Source organism: Scyliorhinus torazame, chromosome 18 (assembly GCF_047496885.1).
Source record: "Scyliorhinus torazame isolate Kashiwa2021f chromosome 18, sScyTor2.1, whole genome shotgun sequence".
NCBI lineage: Eukaryota > Metazoa > Chordata > Chondrichthyes > Carcharhiniformes > Scyliorhinidae > Scyliorhinus > Scyliorhinus torazame.
In genome coordinates this window covers 36393706-36414144 of record NC_092724.1, presented here as the reverse complement: position 1 = coordinate 36414144, position 20439 = coordinate 36393706, and the positions used below count along the sequence as shown (strand labels likewise).

General features: G+C 50.3%; 1 protein-coding gene across 1 annotated transcript in view; it reads left to right on the top strand.

Annotated features, from left to right (window-relative positions):
• Nucleotides 1-1882: 1882 nt before the first annotated feature.
• The window catches only part of zap70 (zeta chain of T cell receptor associated protein kinase 70), a 138809-nt gene continuing 120252 nt past the window's right edge, over nucleotides 1883-20439 (top strand). The window contains exon 1 of the mRNA XM_072482565.1: nucleotides 1883-2068. The gene's annotated coding sequence lies outside the window, so the exon portion shown is untranslated. The remainder of the gene's footprint in view (nucleotides 2069-20439) is intronic.

Here is a 20439-nt window from a genome sequence, read left to right as displayed (position 1 = left end):
AGACAGCATCAACAGCCTCTAGACATTTGCAGCCTGCAAACTGTGAAGTGCTCTCACAACTAACCAGGCCAATTCCTTATTTGCAATAGCCTTCAGCTGTGAAGCTAGAGGCTGTTCATAGTCAAAACGAGTTAAAGTGACCTTCAGCATATAACTAAGACAGGGCTCTGTCCTGGAGGTGTTTGGTGGGACAAACAGCTGTATCCCAGAAGGTGTAACACCTGCCCCTTTACCTCCTCTCTGCTCACCATCTCAGGCCCGAAACACTCTGTTCAAGTGAGGCTGCATTTCACATGCACCTCCTTCAATCTGGTCTATTGCATTTGCTGCTCCTAATACAGTCTACTCTACATTGGAGAGACTAAACGCAGACTGGGTGACCGTTTTGCAGAACACCTCTGGTCCGTCCACAAGCAGGACCCAGACCTTCCTGTTGCTTGCTATTCCAACTCACCGTCCTGCTGTCACGTCCACATGTCCGTCTTGGCCTGCTGCAATGTCCCAGTGAAGCCCAGCACAAACTGGAGGAACACCACCTCATCTTCCGACTTAACATTGAGTACAACAACTTCAGACTATGAACTCTCTCCACCCCATTTTTATTTCTATCAATGTATTTTTATTTTCATTTCTACCATTGATCTATTTTTCCCTCACCATTGTTGCCACCGCCTAACCCCCACTCCACTTGGGTCAACACTTCCTAGTTGCCCTTTAACATACTGCTCACCGTCGTTCTGCCATTCACACTCTTTATGTGCCACTATCAGCACCCTTCTGAGCCTTAATCGACCCCCATTTTCATTCCTTTTGTCGTCAGTCCTTGACACCTTTAAAAAAAAAAAATTTAGAGAACCCAATTAATTTTTTCCAATTAATTTTTTCTAATTTAGCACGGCCAATCCACCTACCCTGCACATCTTTGGGTTGTGGGGGAAAAACCCATACAAACACGGGAACAATATGCCAACTCCACATGGACAGTGACCCAGGGCCGGGATCGAACCTGGGACATCGGCGCCGTGTGGCAGCAGTGCTAACCACTGTGCCACCGTGCTGCCTTGTCCTTGACATCTTTGTCTACCTCCACCTGTCGCTGGCCCCCTATCCAGCCCATCACTCCATACCCCCCAATGACACCATTTCCAGTTATCACTTGCTCTGATAAAGAGTCATCTGGACTCAAAACATTAGCACCCTTCTCTCTCCACAGACGCTATCAGAGCTGCTGAAATTGTCCAGTGTTATCTGTTTTTGTTTGTGTTAATAGCAGCTCCAGTTGCCTCAGTTATGGGTATCCACAAGATTTAAAGATGGTTTGAAAGCCTCACAGATTAAAAAGCCCCTCACTGCCTATCCCACCAGTGAGATTGAAATGAATGCAAATTGGAGTTAATGATATGCTCACCATATTTGGCCGAGATCCGGAACTCGCCATCAGGAGCAGGCCGGTTAGATGGCAAACTGAATCGCGCCAGGCACAAATCTCGATTTTGGCAATTCCCACTATTTAACTGGCACCCAGATCTGTGCCTGGCGCAATATGATGGTTAAATTGCGCCCTTAGATTTCACTCCATCCCACTTTGAAGTTAGGTTTTAACATGTTTTACACTAATGGTGCAAAGCTGAAATCTCTTTGCACTGATGCTAAATTTGCAGTGTAAATGTACTCAAACCTGAGAAAAGTGCTAAATGTTGATAATATGCAAACAAAATTGTGATATTTTGACAATTTAAATAATAAACAAAATGCTTAGCACACTTGGCAGAACTGCAGTAAGGAAGTAGGTCACGGTTCCGAGAAATTGATACTCCTTGAATCTGCCTACAAGTTCCGCCACGTAACCTCTACGCTTGCATATTACAAAAGATTTTACTGATTATGTCTGAATAAAACTACTTTAGTCATTAACTGCTCTTTCTAGTCACAGCTGAAGGAATATTTTTCCGCAATATTTATCGGTTTTGGAAAAATTATCGTTCCTTTGATTAAGAAACAAAGTGAGCAACATTCGGAGAAAATACTTTGACTTTATAAATGACGTAGAATCTAAACGATACAGGAGGTAAGCTTTATTGTATGTTCATACATAATGTGCATTGATATCTCCAGCATTTGTGATGAGAGAAAAGTTACTTATATCATTTTAAAAAGAGCGCTGTTATCTTGTGTTGTACAATGGCAGAAAAAATAGTGTATGCCTTTTGTGAAAACACGATTTTCAAACAGTTTTAACTGATGTAGGTAAACAATTTTAAAGCACAATGTGAGGTTATTGCAGCAATCAACTTCTTTAAATATGCAAATGTTTTCAGACATAAATAGGACACAACTAGAGAAAATCCATAACATAAGATTTAGCCCCTTTAAGAATGATTTAACTGTGTAAATTAAAATTAGTTTCATTTTAAAGTTGTAAGTATAGCAAATGCCATGATGGAATCATGTGCAAGACCTGAAAACCTTTGAAAAGATCAATTTTAGCATTTCGCTTGATAAAAAAAATCAAGGTTTTGTGGAAGGGATGACCACACATCACACATTATTAAATATTTTTACATATCAGATCCATTTGTTCACCTTACAAAATATCTCAGAGAGTGCTTCACCTACCACCTGAATCAGTTTGGTTTGTTCTAGCTTTATCCCACTGAAATTCTAAAATTGCAAATCATCGTTTTGAAAGCACTTTTACTAGATTTCAAAGATAAAACTGCATAATTTTATCAGTTAAACTAACAGGACGAATACTCAGACGAGTACAAAGGATCCCTTTTTTGAAAGGAGGGTGACATTTTAAGAGATAAATTAACAAGGCCGCAAGGTGAGACATAAATACAACAAATTGGAAAGGAAATGTAACACATTTTGTTTAAAACTCAAGTGTAATTTCATGTAGCCCTTTCTTGGAGTGTTTAATGTGAAATCAGGGGCCCAAATGGATTTGCAAAGAGCAACAAACAGCACGGCTTGAATAGTATAAACCCTCACACTACAGGCTTTATGCTTTTTGAATTGCAAGAACAGTCTGACTGATGTACGGCCAACATGAATCTGAGAACAAAAGAAATGGCAATCGCTGAATATTAATTTACTTTCTCTTGAGCATGCTGATGACGAAAGGTATCTCACTTCCTACAGTAATTAGTGTGACGCCATTTGGAATTTGAGCTGTGATGGTCAAACTCCAGTCTGGTGTGAAACTCAGTTTTAAAAAGTGCCAAGATAGTTTTAAGAATTTCCTGGCAAATGGGTGTTGTGTGTCTTCTCAATGTCAGAAGCAAGGTACATTTTGCCGCTTGGCCCTCTCGAAACACTTAACAATGAACGGTTCTGGACTGGTTGGGCAGACGGAAAGAACAGTTTGGACCAATGTTCTTGTCTTCCCAATTTTATTGGTGTTCCATTTTAATGTATACATGACCAGTTGAGACTGGTGTTCTTAGCTTTACTGGGTTTTTTTTCCTCATGGGAGGGCTTCACGTAAGTCCTTGTAATTGACAATATAATTTGTGCTTCGGGCTCTGCATCACTTCATTCAGATTCCCGGATCCATGACAGAGTGTGTTGGTCCTGAAGATTTATGCAAGTTGGCCCGATTTTCTCGTGTAACTTTGGTGGGAGATCAGCTGAGGCCCTGGAGAACCAGCAGAAACGACCCTTTCAACTGTCGACACTAGTTTTCCGGGGGTTCTATTGATGCTGTACCAAAGTTACAGCGAAAACCTGTGAGATACCCTACGGCATTTAATTGCAATTACTTCCTTGTGATGAGTTACATCGGCTGGTTACCTCTGAAGCCTGACGTTTTAATGCTGTTATGTGCAATCCTGCACTCCACTTGGAATACTGACAAAATGCAATCTGAAATAAAGAGAGCAAATGCGAGAAATACTCAGCAGTTCCGGAAACACCTGTGGGGAGAGATTTGAATTTAAAATCAAACTAATTTCAATTTACAGGTTCGGGTTAATTTGCCTACAATTAAATAATCCTTACCGGCAACCACAGTATTTTGCTTCTGTTAAACTATAATCTGACTCGGTACTGACTGGTGTCAACAATTTGTCTGAAACTATTTTTAAATATGCATGAGGCATAATTCTGAATGCATAAATAGATACTGACTGAATGTACTGTCACTTGTTGAGATGATCTATTGAAACAGCAAAGCAAAAAAAGTATCTATGTTAGAAACAGAAAGAATTGGTTATGTAGCTACTTTCCCTGCTTCAGGATATCCCAATGTTGTTCAGAGCCAATGACCTACTTTTGAAGTGTAGCCACTGATGTTCGTGGGCACAACTGCCTGACAATGCATTCACAGCAAATCTCCATCCGGCAAATTAAATAAATGACCACTTAATCTTTTTTGGGGGCACTGCCTGAGAGCTAAATGTTGGCCATGATTCTGGGAGAAATCTTATTTTAATGGTGCCACTTAAGAAGGTGACCTGAGCTTGACCTGATTTCAGAAGCTAGCACTCCCTCCAGCTAGCCTAGATTATGGACCTAGGTCGGAATTCTCCAGCCATTCCCTGGCGGTGGGATTCTCCGGTCCTGCCGGCAGTGCACCCCCGCCTGCGGGTTTCCCGACAGCATGGGGTGGCTCAAATGGGAAATCCCATTGACAAGCGGTGGGAGGAAAGAATGCAGCCGTCAGCAAACGGCGTACCAAATTCTCTGTCCTTGCTAGCAGCGGTAGCAGGGCAGACTCTCAACAAGGATTCACGGCCCTGATTTTAATCTAGAAATGAATGGGTTTTGAGTGAGCTCAGATTTCGCCCAATGTGTTTAAGTGTTATCAGGATAAAAATTCATTTTTATTATTAACTAAACCAGATTAATGTTGACATTTCAATAATTTTCTTGTTATCTTCTTGGATGGCAATCAATTCCTCTTCTTAAATCTTAATTAATCCAGGAAGCATTACTAATTCATTGCAGTTCCACCCACTGTGACAGAGTTTGTAGATGATAAAGGGAGGGAAGAAAAAAATGAAATACTTTTATGACCATTAAGGAAGGCTGAGAAATAACATCAGCTATAGTCTGCTACCCTTATAAACTTACACAGGGAGCTTTTGGACTGTGTCCATTTATGGGCTTGATATTTTCGTCCATCACTCTCTCCTCTACCTTCATTTATTCTCATTTCTTTCATTGATCTGTTTTTCCCTCACCATTTTTCCCATTCCTGCACTCCACTTGGGCCAGTTAACTGTTCTTAGTTGCCTTTGACACACTGCTCACCTCTGTTCTGCCATTCACACATTCTAATCTCTTTATGTGCCACTATCAGCACCCTTCTTAGTCTTAATCACCCCCATTTGCATCCTTTTGTCTTCTGGCCTCGACATCTTTGTCGATCTCTACCTATCACTGGCCCCTTATCCAGCCCCACCGCTCCATACCCTTCCACTACAGTATAAATCTGACCGAATTTCCAGTTCTCTCTTTACTTTGACAAAGAGTCATCCAGACTCAAAACGTTAGCTCCCTTCTCTCTCCACAGATGCTGTCAGACCTGCTGAGATTGTCCAGTATTGTTTGCTTTTGTTTCAGATTCCAGCATCCACAGTAATTTGCTTTTATCTGAGATATATCCTCGGCTGCTGTGTGGGACAAGAGAGGCAGGGGTTCTGCTGTTAATTTTCTAATCCACTCTGGTCATAGGTGAGGTTGCAGAGGACTGCAGCTAATATGGTCCCATTATTCAGTAAGGGAAGTAGGGAAGGACAAGGTAATTACAGGCCAGTGAGTCTCATTGGAAAACGTTCTGAGGGACTGAATTAATCTCCACTTGGAGAGACAAGGATTAATCAAGGATAGTCAGACGGCTTTGTCAAGGGGAGATCATGTCTGGTAAATTTGATTGAATTTCACAAGGAGGTGACTAGGTGTGTAGATGAGGGCAGTGCAGTTGATGTAGCTGACATGGACTTCAGTAAGGCTTCTGACACGGTCCTACATGGGAGTCTGATCAAGAGGGTAAGAGCCCATGGGATCCAGGGCAATTTGGCAAATTGGATCCAAAATTGGTTTTGTGGCAGGAGGCAGAGGGTGTTGATCGAAAGTTGGCTTTGTGACTGACAGTCTGTGTCCAGTGGTGTACTGCAGGAATCTTTGCTGGGTCCCTCGCTGTTTGTAGTGTACATAATGATCTGGACGGGAATGTGGGTGATATGACCAGGAAGTTTGCAAATTACACAAAAATTGGTGGTGCAGTAAATAGTGAGGAGAAAATCCTTCGATTATAGGGTGATATAGATGGGTTGGTCAGATTGGCGGAACAGTGGCAAATGGAATTTAACCCTGAAAAGTTTGAGGTGATGCATTTTGCGAGGACTAACAAGACAAAGGGAAACACAATATACTGGGAAGTATAGAGGACGAGAGGGACCTTGTGGTGCATGCCCATAGATCCCTGAAAGCAGCAGGACAGGTAGACAAGGTGGTTAAGAAGGCATATGGGAGACTTGCCTTTACTAGCCAAGGCATAGAATATAAGATCAGGAAGGTTATGAAGGAGCTATATAAAATACTCGTAAAGCCACAAGTAGAGAAAGATGTGCAGTTCTGGTTACCACACTATAGGAAGGATGTGATTGCACTGGAACGGGTGCAAAGGACATTCACCAGGATGGTGCTGGGGATGAAGCATTTCAGCTCTGAAGAGAGGCTGGTTAGGCTGGGATTGTTCTCTTTAGAGCAGAGAATGCTGAGGTGGGACCTGATTGAGGTGCAGGAAATTATAAAGGACATCGCTAGGATAGATGGGAAGGAGTCTTTCCCCTTAGCAGAGAGGTCATTAACCAGGGGGCAGAGATTTAAGGTAATGGGCAGAATATTTAGATTGGATTTGAGGGAAAACATTTTCCTCCAGAGGGTGGTGGGTATCTGGAACTCTCTGCCTGAAAGGGTGGTCGCGACAGAATCCCTCAGAACATTTAAGAAGCATTTAGATGAGCACTTCAAACACCATGGGCAGGATTTTCCGTTGACTGATGCCGAAATCGGGAAATGTGTTTGGGTGGAGAATAGGTTCCAACGCCAAAATCGCAGCAGGCGCCGATTTGACGCCAGATCTCAATTCTCTGTCACCTCGACAACGGCGTCAACGTGGTCCAGAATGCACCCACTCTAAACACCGTTTGCATGTCATTAGCGGGCATGATCCGGTATACTCCGGGATCTCTGTGATACTCCGCCTCCGATGGGCCGAGTTCACGGCAGCGTGGTTCAACTGGGCTTTTAAAAATCCTGAAACTGGCATCATGGCTGCTGAGGGAGAGAGAGTGGATACGAAAAGTGTTCAACATCGGCGTAGTTTGCTGACAGTTGGGCCGCTGGCCAGGGGCTTCTGTCAGTTGCGGGGGGAGTAGGGGGGGGGGGGGGCAGGAGATGGCTGTGCGGTAGGGATGGACAGGCACAGATTACCATTGCCGGCAAGGCAGCCACGTAGCTGCATACACCACGAACAACCCACTTTGAACTTAGGGACACGGCTCATAAAGGTGTTCCCCCCAGACCCCCCCCCCACTAGGTGCCCTGTGGCCCAGCTGACCCATCAGCCGAATGGGCGTGTTCCAGCACAACCAGTGCCACCTTGTTGGCTGGGACGGTGTGTGTAGGGACTAAAGCGAAACGAGGTCCTGGCGGGGGTCCTCTGGGGGCTCTGAGGCCGGTGGCGGCACATGCACATCCATCTCTCCATGGGACGGGTCTGGGTTGGCACTTGGAGCCCCCTCCTCCCGCTCGGTGCCCATAGGGGTTCCCCTTGGGACGGAGGGGCAGCTGGTTCAAGCCCCGGCTGCCCCTGCATCTGCCAGTCCTGGTGGCTCCCCATAGTCCACAACATCGTGTTGACGCCCTCGGTGGTGCTCCTCAGTGACTGGGACATGCTCTGCAGCACCTCGGCCATGTCCTGCAGATCCTCACCAAGGTCGAACTGGTACTGGTGACATCCCCCAGCGAGTCGGACATTCTGCTGAGACCCTCAGCCATGGCCGTCACTGACTGCGCGATGCCTTGGACACTTTCACTAATGGTGCTGACACTGTCATCAGGCTCTTCACTGCGGTCGCCACCCTAGCAGTTTTGGCTTCGGTGCCACGCATTGCTGGTGCCAACTTCTGCACCTGTAGCCTCTGGTACTTCTTCAAGCGGCTACGGATCTGCTGGAGTGACACTGACATCTCCCCCTGAATGTCCTGGCTGCTCCCTATCATCTCCATCAGCTCCGAGTACCTCTGTACAGGCTCAGCATCAGGCTGGGACCCAGCAGACCCAGCCTGCCTCCACTTGATGTGCATCGTCAGCAGTGTGGTGCTCACCAGATTGTGCTCCAGAAGCCTGTCCACTAACATGTCCCACTGAGGTGTGTGTATTACGCTGGTGGAGGGTGGGGATGACAGCCGTGCTGCGACTGTAACAGTTGCATCCTCGGAGCTCCCCCCCGAGATGTTCTCCTCAGAGTCAGGAAGGGTGTCGCCCGGGATAGGCTGGTGCCATCAGCTGGAGGACCTGCGGGAGAATGGACATGTGGTCAGTGGGAGGTAAGGGTCAGTCAGTAAGGTAATCGCTACTCACGTTTCATAGGTCCCCTGGGTGGAGCTTGGTGGTTCCTCACCTCTGCGGCATCCGCCAGCCATCGCGTGGGTGACCGATCTGTCCTCGGCCACCCCAATCACCTCCAGGGCATGCTCCTCGAAGGAGGTGAGGATTCTTCAGTCCTGCACCCCTCCACCAGTCTGGGTCCTCTATTGACGATTGTGGGAGAGCTTTTCCTGAGGAGACACAGAGGGGGCATTTTTAGCGTGGTTAACAGTGGTGGGAAGGGGGGGTGAAGGGAGGGTTGGGGCATATTGAAGGGGGAGAGGGTGGAGGAAGGGTTAGAGGTCGCATGGATAGTTGGGGGGTGGATGCTTTCTTGGTGGAGGGGGGCAGGTGGGGGATGCGTTAGTGTCTACTCACTCGTACTGCCCGGTGTAGGTCATTGTCCTTCTTACGGCACTGAAGGCAAATCCTCCTGGTCACACCCCCCGAGCTCACAGCTGCCGCCACCTCATTCCAGGCAGAATTGTCTGCTGACTCTCCTGGACCCTCGGGGGAACAGGACATCTGTCCTGGCCTCCATGGCGTCTAGGAGCCTCCCCAGATCAGCATCCCTGAATCTTGGGGCTGGTGTCCTCGGTGCCATTATTGCGAGCTGGTTGGGTTAGCTGAGCAAGTGCAGCTTAAGTGCTGCTCGACCGAGTTAATAATAATAATAATCTTTATTGTCACCAGTAGGCTTACATTAGCACTGCAATGAAGTTACTGTGAAAAGCCCCTAGCCGCCACATTCCGGCGCCTGTCCGGGTACACAGAGGGAGAATTCAGAATGTCCAAATGACCTAACAGCACATCTTTTCGGACTTGTGGGAGGAAACCGGAGCACCCGGAGGAAACCCACACAGACACGGGGAGAACGTGCAGACTCCACACAGACAGTGACCCAAGCCGAGAATCGAACTTGAGACCCTGGAGCTGTGAAGTAGCAGTGCTATCCACTGTGCGACCGTATTAGCGGGGGGGCTGGTGAGCACGGTTCCGGTGAATCAGCTGGTGAGCTTTCATTTGCAGTGAGAAGCCCTTGAGGCCTCGTTAAGTGGACCATTTAATGTTGAATTGCTTTGCCAGCCTCGCTGGACCAAGCGCCGAAAGCTTCGGCAATTCCCACTCGCATTTAGTAATTTTCCAGAGAATTGCACCCTTAATCTCAGAAATGGAGAATCCTGTCCCATAACATACAAGGCTATGTTCCGCACACATGAGTGCGGCCTCAATCGGGACCTGGGATTCATGTCGCATTAAATTCATCCCCCACCATCTGGCCTGCGAAATCCTACCAACTGTCCTGGCTTGACACAATTCACACCTCTTTAACCTGGGGTTACCCCATCCCTGGATCTGTAAAGATTTAATCACCTGCTAATGCTCGCATTCCAAGCATTGTTTGGCATCTTTGAATCTGTCTATATATATGTTTCTGGAACAGACCTCTTCATTCACCTGAGGAAGGAGCAGCGCTCTGAAAGCTAGTGACATCGAAACAAACCTGTTGGACTTTAACCTGGTGTTGTAAGACTTCTTACTGTGCTCACCCCAGTCCAACGCCGGCATCTCCACATCATACAAGGCTATGGACCAAGTGCTGGAAAAATGGGATTAGAATAGACTGGTGCTTAATGGTTGGCATGGCTGGGATTCTCATGGAGATGGCAACCGTGCGCATGTGCTGGCCATCGCGCGCATGCGCAGACCTGCGCTGGCTGTGTATGGCAGGCTTTCAGCGCCGGAGCAATCGCACAGCACTCCGGCGCCGTTCTAGCCTCCTGAAATCCAGGGAATAACTGGGCCAGGAGGCCCGTTGACGCCGGCATACGCCACTCCGGTGTTTACACCGGCATCAACACTTGGCCGGGAATTTGGAGAATCCTGGCCTATGACTCTATAAAGATCACCATTGAATCAGGCAGGTCGCAGAAGAAGATGTGTACAGTTTAGAATCAGGGGCGAAATTCTCCGGTATCGGCGCGATGTCCGCCGACCGGCGCCAAAAACGGCGCAAATCAGTCGGGCATCGCGCCGCCCCAAAGGTGTGGAATGCTCCGCATCTTGGGGGGCCGAGCTCCAACCTTGAGGGGCTAGGCCCTTGCTGGACTGATTTCCGCCCTGCCAGCTGGCGGGAAAGGCCTTTGGTGCCCCGCCAGCTGGCGTGGAAATGACATCTCCGGGCGGCCCATGCGCGGGAGCGTTAGCGGCCGCTGACGGCATTCCCGCACATGCGCAGTGGAGGGAGTCTCTTCCGCCTCTGCCATGGTGGAGACTGTGGCGAAGGCGGAAGGAAAAGAGTGCCCCCACGGCACAGGCCTGCCCGCGGATCGGTGGGCCCTGATCGCGGGCCAGGCCACCGTGGGGGCACCCCCCGGGGCCAGATCGCCCCGCGCCCACCCCAGGACCCCGGAGCCCGCCTGCGCCGCCTTGTCCCACCGGTAAGAGAGGTGGTTTAATCCACGCCGGCGGGACAGGCATCCTAGCAGCGGGACTTCGGCCCATTCGGGCCGGAGAATCGCGGGGGGTGGGGGGGGGGGTGGGGGGTGGGGGCCGCCAACCGGCGCGGCGCGATTCCCGCCCCCTCCGAATATCCGGTGCCGGAGAATTCGACAACCGGCGGGGGCGGGATTCACGCCAGCCCCCAGTGATTCTCCGACCCGGCGGGGGGTCGGCGAATCTCGCCCCAGAATATTGCCTACCCATGAAAGTGACCTATAATTTCTGACTGTGATGCTAGAAATCTGGGGCGAGATTCTCCGACCCCCCGCGGAGGCGGAAGAGTCTCCCTCCACTGCGCATGCGTGGGGATGCCGTGAGCGGCCGGTGACGCTCCCACGCATGCGCCGCCCGGCAATGTCATTTCCGCGCCAGCTAGCGGGGCACCAAAGGCCTTTCCCGCCAGCCGGTGGGGCGGAAATCAGTCCGGCGCGGCTTAGACCCCTCAAGGTTAGGGCTCGGCCGCTCAAGGGGCGGAGGATTCCGCCACCTTTGGGGCGGCGCGATGCCGGACTGATTTGCGCCGTTTTTGGCGCCGGTCGGCGGACATCGCGCCGAATATGGAGAATTCCGCCCCTGAAATGAGAACAGAAAGTGCTCGAAATACTCAGCCAGTCTGACAGCATCTGTGGAACATTTATATAATTCAATGCAAAATCTGAGAATATGCTGCATATTTGATTTCGATATTATCTGTGGGCTCATGGAGTACCACCTCGGAGTAAATCCAGAAGAAATCAAATCCGGCCAATTACTGCTTCATCAGCCGACTTGCAATAATCTGCGAAGTGATAGTAGGTGTCATCGACAGTGTTATTGAATGGCACTTACTCAGCAATAACCTTCTTGCTGATGGGTTCTGCAAGGGTCATGCAGGCTGGACCTCATCACGGCCTTGGTCCAAATATGGACAAAAGAGCTGAATTCCAGAGGTGAGATGAGACTGACTGCCCACGACATCGAGGCAGCATTTGACTGGATGTGGTTTCAAGGTACTCCCAGGAAAATTAATGCAAACCAGTGACAAAAGTTTTCATTGGTCAGAGTCATGCCTAGCACAAAGGAAGATGGTTATGATTATGAGAAGCCAATCATCTCAGCTCTAGGACCTTGCTGCAGGAGTTCTTAAAAGTAGTGTCCTAGGCCCAACAAACTTTACCTTAAGGTCAAAGTAGCGATGTTCACTGATGATTACTCCGAGTTCGGTACCATTCAGTATTGTTCACAACACCACAGATACTGAAGCAGTCTGAGCTGGCATGCAGCAAGAGCTGGTCAATATGGGCTGATAAGGGATAAATAACATTCACAGCACACAACTATCAGGCAATAACCATCTCCAACAAGGGAGAATCTAACATGACCCCTTGATGTTCAATGGCATTACGATCGCTGAATCCCCTACCCTGGGGATTGCCAGTGATCAGAAACTGAACAGGGGCAACCATATACTGGACCGGATTTTCCACGCTACCCGCTCTGCGTTTCGTAGTTGTGCAGGAGACATTCTGTTCCCACTGCTCTCAACTGTGTTTCCCATTGTATGCACCCCACGCCACTGGGAAACCCGCTGTGGGGATTCACCATCAGCAGGACCGGAAGGGAACAGATGGAAAATTCCAGCCAATGGCTACCAGAGCAGATCAGAGGCAGGGAATTCTGTGGTGAGTGACTTGGCTACTGACTCCCCAAAGCTTGTCCACCATTTAGAAGGCACAAGTCAGGAGTGTGATGGAATACTCTGCATTCCTGAATGAGTGCAGCGCCAAACAACACTCGAGAAGCTGGACCCAGTCCAGGAGAAAGCAGCCTGCTGCATTAGCTCCCGATCTGCCAGCTTAAACCTTCACTCCCTCCACCACTGTCACACAGAGGCAGCAGTCTGTACCTCATCAACTTTCCAAGGCTTCTTTGACAGCACCTTGCAATCTCGTGACCACTACCACCGAGCAGACCAAGAACAACAGATGCATGGGAACAATCCATCTGCAAGTTCCCTTTCAAGTCATACCCCATCCTGAGTTATATTGCCATTCCTTCTCTCACTGGGTCAAAACCCTGGAACTCACTCACTAACAGCACTGTGGGAGAAGCTGCAGCCGAATGGTTTTGCAAGGTGCAGCAGTCTCCCGACCGTGCTAATTATGCATTATACTTTTTGGATACAGTATACCCAAGTACATGCAGTCTACCACAACTACTTTTCAGTCAGGCCTCGAAGCGCTACCTAATTATTTTTAAACCGTAAATTTGAAAACACGGTAATGCAGACTATTCTCAGCTCACCAGAAAAGTCAAAATATAGTTCTGAAACACTGAACATTGTATACACTGCAGGGAAAACAGCCACATAAAGCATCAACATTCGTTGCTGTGCTTAAATTGAAGATATCCATTAAAAATGTGTAAAAAATGAAAGTGCAGAACAGCTAATCTCAAAACATGCTATATTATTAGCATATTATATGTTACCATTGTTCGTGATCATTTTCATGCTGCAGAAATATCAGGACTCTTGTTTTTTGAAATGTAATTTTTTTTCATAAAAATCTGTTAGTTTTACAAAACAATTGTAAGCTAACCTTTTCTTGTTTGAAATGTCTAAATGCTTAATCACCCTGTGGTCTTCTGGTCCCACCGCTGTTAATGGAATTTTCCATTGAATCCACCCCCCCCCCCACCCCCCCCCCCCCCCCCCCCCCCCCCCCCACCCCCCACCGCCGGGGAACCTGGGGCAGGGGTTCACCGTCGGCGGGAGCGGAATATCCCGGGAGAGGAATACCCCATCATAATTTAAACATGAAGTAAAATAAATGGTGAAGCGCTTGCATATTATTTCCTCCTAATGTTCGAAAGCATTTGAGAGATCATTTTTAAATAAATGTTAACAACTTTAATTTCCATCCATGCTTGCCTCCTTTTTCTCATTTTAAATAGAGAGTGAGTAGCATGTCAAATAGGTTGGATGTCTTAATTCATTTTGCTGTACTTTATAATATACTTCTTAAATGCTTGAACAAAGTTTCAGCCTTAAACAGGTGCCATGCCCTTAACTATCACTATTACGATTGTGGAAAAATATTTTCCATTCAGTAACATCCTATTTGTGACCACAAAATATCACACGTAGGTATCCGCAAACTATAGCCTCAAGGGTTGTGATGTTTGCCCTCCAATTATGCAATTTCATATCATTTATTCTGCATGTTACTGTCAGACCTTATTCTCGGTATTTAGGTCGTCACTTTAACCAGTACAATATATTTCTTGATATCTCATTATTGCACAAAGGCTAGTCCTACTCCATTTAATCCTCGTAACTCCAGCCATCTCCATTTCCCTCTCAATTAATTGTCTAAAATTATTCGGACAAAACGATCATTTAAGGTTAACTGGTTTGAACAAAACATTTCAACATTTACGGGCAGATTTCTTCTCCTGCTCTTCTCTTCTTTCTCTTCTTCATCTCCCAATATTTCTCCGAGTCAGCAAGTGGGTGTTCACAAAACGAGCTTGATTGTGACTTTCATGCTGATTTTCTTTCCTTTGCGCAGTGGCCCAGTCAAGTCCTCCTTCTTATGTAAAGTTAGTGAACTTTCAGTCGGAAATTGTCACTCAGCGTTATTGGGGGAGGTTATGTTTTATACTCAAGGTATAAATGTTCTGATATGGGGCGATTAAAGTAATCACAGTCTTCGAACATTATGTTCGAAAATTCCCTAAAAAAAAATTAAATATCATTCAAAGGTGTCCTTAAAGACAGCCCACTTACAATTAAGCCCACTTACAATTAATTTCCATAATTCTACTCACCAGACTGTGTAGGTTCTTGTTGATAAGACAAGCTGATTTCAGATTCTATCGAGGGCTGGAACAGAGGTGGATGAGGCCTAAAAATACCAACGCCAACCAGCATGCTGGTTTCTTGCCCCCACTCCTGACCTCAGCCCTTTTGGTCGAGGTGGACTTGGATTTGGAAAAAAATTAGATTTGTTTACGAGCCTTGTTGAGAATCCAGAAAGGAGGCCAACTGGGATTTTACAGTCGGCCCCCACTTTTACAACCTAACAGAGTTTAACTGTCTGAGGCTAGAATCGCCGGAGACACCGAAAATGGCGATTCTCCGGCACCCCCGCTATTCTGAGGCCCGGATGGGCCGAGCGGACAGGCCAAAACGGCGGGTTCCCCCCCCCCCCCGGCGCCGTCCACACCTGGTCGCTGCAGTCGTGAGCGGTGCGTGAACGCTGGGGGGGGGGGCCTGTGGGGGGGCGAGGGGGGATCCTGCATCGGGCTCTACCTGAAATGTGGGGTGGCCCGCGACTGGTGCCCACCGATCGTCGGGCCGTTTTCTCTGAAGGAGGACCTCCTTCCTTCCGCGGCCCCGCAAGATCCGTCCCCCATCTTCTTGCGGGGCGGACTTAGAGAGGACGGCAACCGCGCATGCGCGGATGACGCCCGTTATGCGGCGCCGGCCGCGTCATCTATGCGGCGCCACTGGAGCATGTAGATGATGCAGCCCTGATCTTGGCCCATTGTCAGGGCCTGAATCAGTCGGGACTGGGGCCGTTCCGCACCGTCGTGAACCTCAACGGCGTTCACGACTGGCGCGGCCACTTCGGCGAGGGAGTGGAGAATCGCGCCCTAAGTGCCGACGCAGGAGTGAAAACCGGAGTGTTTCACTCCGGTGTCAGAGGCCGCTCCCAGCCCCCTGTTCTCCCGCCCCTGGGGGGCTAGGAGCGGTGTTGCGTCATTTACGTGAGCTGGGCCTTGGCGCCATGTAAAAGCGGCGCCGCGTAATTGACGCAGCCGGCGCCGCGTAAATGACATCACCCGCGCATGTGCGGGATGGCCAGCCCAGCAAGAAGGTGTTGGATGGATCTTGCGGGGCGGCGGAGGAAAGGAGGTCCTCCTTCAGAGAGGCCGGCACGCCGATCGGTGGGCACCGATCGCAGGCCAGACCCCTTTTGAGCCCCCTCCCCCGGTGCAGGAACCCCCTCGCCCCCCCCCCACTGGCCGCCCCCCCAGCGTCTCCCGGGCCGGAGAATCGCCACTCGCCCTTTACCAACGGCAAGCGGTGATTCTCCCAGCGGCCAGCCGTGATTCGCACCGTGTCGGTTTGGGGGGGGGGTTGGGAGAATCGCGTGCGTGCCTCGGGACAGCGTGGCAGGACTCGCGCGGCACCTGGCATGGGGGGGGGGGGGAGAATTCCACCCAGGATATTCTAGAGTTTTTGTATTGTTAGTTGAATTGAACAAAAATTACTTGGATCCATTAACTTATCATAGAATCCCTACAGTACAGAAGGATCGTATTCAGCCCATCGAATCTGCACCTGCTCAACAGCACCGTACCAGGGGCTGGTTTAGCACAGTGGGCTAAACAGCTAGCTTGTAATCCAGAACAAGGCAGCAGTGCGGGTTCAATTCCTCTACCGGCCTCCAGGAACAGGCGCCGGAATGTGGCGACTAGAGGCTTTCCCCAGTAACTTCACTGAAGCCTACTTGTGACAATATGCGATTATTATTATTATTACCTGATGCGCGATCAATTACAATTAAAGACGAGGTAGTTACATAACTGAAGGCTGTAATAGATAAGAACTGTTCCCCCGCAGCTTCGGTACAGAATGAGGGTTGCTGGGATGGCACCGGTTCTTATACCCCGCCTGTCAGGGTGGAGCTACATACCAAACAGCCAATGGTAAACTCCTAGGCTTAACCAATGGTCTACAGCCTCTCGGGTACTGCAATACCTGATAATACCACATTCACCCCCTGTTAAATAAGAGTCCGGCGGGGGTTGTGGCCAGTGGTTACAATTGCATTTAACATGGTATGACCAGATATGGAGGTACCGTGATACCTCCTTACAGGGTTGTCGAGAATATTTACAAGTGTGGAAGTTATATACATTCAGTGTTCATTTACAGTTACAGTTACAGTGAAGCAATCGGTCGGTCGTGTGGCCTGGTCGTCCTCCTGGATCATCTGAACTTCAGTGGTGATTCTGGTGGGGTTCCGGGCGTCTGCGACTCTGGGAGCGTGGCTTCGGCCTCCATGGCAGCTTCGTCACCCCTAGATGGCGCTGGTGGGGCAAACGGTTGACATGAGAGGGGGGCGCCTGAAGGGGGCGTCGGTGGGTGGGAGGGCCTAGGCAGGGGCGGCGGGAGGACTAACCCTCCTGTGAGGTGCTGTGGAGGGGGGGGCGGTGGGGATAATGGTTCGGGTGCGCGTGTGATTCCGGCGGGCGGCAGGTCCCGAAGGGAAACTGTATCTTGCCGGCCGTCAGGGAACGCCACGTAGGCGTACTGGGGGTTAGCGTGCAGCAGGTGGACCCTCTTGACCAACTGGTCCGACTTGTGCGCCCTCACGTGCTTCTGGAGCAGGATGGGTCCGGGTCGCTAGCCATGTTGGGAGCGAGGTCCCGGAGGAGGACTTCCTGGGGAAAACAACGAGACGTTCATGAGGTGTCTGGTTGGTAGTTGTACAGAGCAGTGACCGGATGGCGTGGAGGGCCTCCGGGAAGACTTCTTGCCAGCGGGAGACTGGGAGATTCCTGGATCGTAGGGCCAGTAGAACGGTCTTCCAGACCGTTCCGTTCTCCCTCTCTACCTGCCCATTTCCTCGGGGGTTGTAACTGGTTGTCCTGCTTGAGGCAATGCCCCTGTTGAGCAGGAATTGACGCAGTTCGTCGCTCATAAAGGAGGACCCCCTATCACTGTGTATGTACGCGGGGAAACCGAACAGTGTAAAGATACCCTGGAGGGCCTTGATGACGGTGGTTGCGGTCATGTCTGGGCAGGGGTTGGCGAATAGGAACCGGGAGTACTCGTCAATCACGTTCAGGAAGTACGTGTTGCGGTCGGTGGAGGGGAGGGGGCCTTTGAAGTCCATGCTGAGGCGTTCAAAGGGACGGGAAGCCTTTATCAGGTGCGCCCTCTCTGGCCGGTAGAAGTGCGGTTTGCACTCCGCGCAGATTTGGCAGTCCCTGGTGACTGTCCTGACCTCCTCGATGGAGGAGGGCAGGTTACGGGTCTTAATGAAGTGGAAAAAACGAGTGACCCCCGGGTGGCAGAGGTCCTCGTGGAGGGCTCGGAGGCGGTCCACTTGTGCAGTGGCACATGTGCCGCGGAACAGGGCATCAGGAGGCTCGTTTAGCTCCCCAGGACGATACAAGATCTCGTAGTTGTAGGTGGAGAGTTCTATCCTCCACCGCAAGATCTTGTCATTTTTTATCTTGCCCCGCTGTGCATTATCGAACATGAACGCCACCGACCGTTGGTCCGTGAGGAGAGTGAATCTCCTGCCGGCCAGGTAATGCCTCCAATGTCGCACAGTTTCTACTATGGCTTGTGCCTCTTTTTCGACAGAGGAATGGCGAATTCCGGAAGCATGGAGGGTACGGGAGAAGAAGGCCACGGGTCTGCTGCTTGGTTGAGGGTGGCGGCCAGAGCTACGTCGGACGCATCGCTCTCGACCTGGAAGGGGAGGGACTCATCGATGGCGCGCATCGTGGCCTTTGCAATGTCTGCTTTGATGCGGCTGAAGGCCTGCCGGGCCTCCGTCGACAGGGGGAAGGTTGTGGACTGGATTAGGGGTCAGGCTTTGTCTGCATAGTTAGGGACCCACTGGGCGTAATAACTGAAAAACCCGAGGCAGCGCTTCAGGGCCTTGGAGCAGTGAGGGAGGGGGAACTCCACAAGGGGGCGCAGGCGTTCAGGGTCTGGGCCTATAACTCCATTTCGCACTAGGTAGCCAAGGATGGCTAGAAGGTCGGTGCTAAATACGCATTTATCCTTATTATATGTTAAGTTAAGGATTTTCACGGTCTGGAGAAATTTTCGGAGGTTGGTGTCGTGGTCCTGCTGGTCATGGCCACAGATGGTGACGTTATCAAGATACGGGAACGTTGCGCGTAAGCCATACCGGTCAACCATTCGGTCCATCTCGCGTTGGAAGACTGAGACCCCGTTAGTAACACCAAAGGGAACCCTTAAAAATTGATTGAGCCGCCCATCTGCTTCGAAGGCAGTGTATTTGCGGTCACTAGTACGGAGGGGTAGCTGATGGTAGGCGGACTTGAGATCCACCGTGGAGAAGACCTTGTATTGCGCGATCCTGTTTACCAGGTCGGATATGGGGGGGGGGGAGGGTACGCATCCAGCTGCGTAAACCTGTTGATGGTCTGACTGTAGTCAATGACCATCCTATGTTTCTCCCCGGTCTTTACCACCACTACTTGAGCTCTCCAGGGACTGTTGCTAGCTTCAATGACCCATTCCCTCTGTAGCCTTTGGACCCCTGACCTGATGAAGGTCCGGTCCTGGGCACTGTACCGTCTGCTCCTGGTGGCCACGGGTTTGCAATCCGGGGTGAGGTTCACAAACAGGGAAGGCGGGTCGGAATTCGTTCACTGCGAGGCCGCAGACAGGAAGGAGGGGTATAGGGCTGCCGAATGTGCAGGTCAGGCTTTGCAAGTTACATTGGAAGCCCAACCCCAGGAGTGTAGCCGCGCAGAGGTGCGGCAGGACATAATGGCAGAACTTGTTGAATTTCCTGCCTTGGACCAGGAGGTTTGCTAGGCAGAACCCCTTTATCTCCACCGCGTGTGACCCGGAGGCCAGGGAGATTCTTTGGTTTACAGGGTGGGCAACAAATGAACAGCGCCTTACTGTGTCGGGGTGTATAAAGCTTTCCCTGCTCCCAGAGTCGATCAGGCAGGACGTCTCGTGGCCGTTGATGAAGACTGTTGTCGTTGCTGTTGCGAGTGTCCAAGGTCGATTTTGGTCCAGAGTCACCGAGGCCAGATGAAGTAGTTGCGGGTTTTGATCGGGCAGCGTGTAGTCGTCCGAGCTGGGGGCCTGGGGCCCCATCCTAGATGGCGTCTCCCATGTGTCGCACATGGTGGTCGGGGATGGACAAAATGGCGGCGGGGATGGGCAAAATGGCGGCGCCCATCTGTCCAGCGTGGTGTCCGAGGGGCAAGATGGCCGCTCCCATGGGTCGAACGTGGTCCTAGGATAGGGGGGTGGCGTGAGTGCTGGCCGTCTGGGGCCCGAAGGGAAGGTTGCCGCGGCGGTCCGGAGTCGCTGGAGATCGCGGCCACGGCTCGTGCCTGGCAGACCCCCACAAAATGGCCCTTCTTGCCCCACCCTTTGCAGGTGGAGGTGTGGGCCAGGCTGCGCTATCGGGGATGCTTTGCCTGCCCGCAGAAGAAACAGCGGGGCCCAACGGGGTTAGCGGGCTGACTTACAGCGCAGGCCTGCGGGGACCTGGGGAAGGTCTGTGGGGCTGCCGCTGTGGGATGTCACGCAGCCCAGGGGGCCGGCTACAGTCGCAT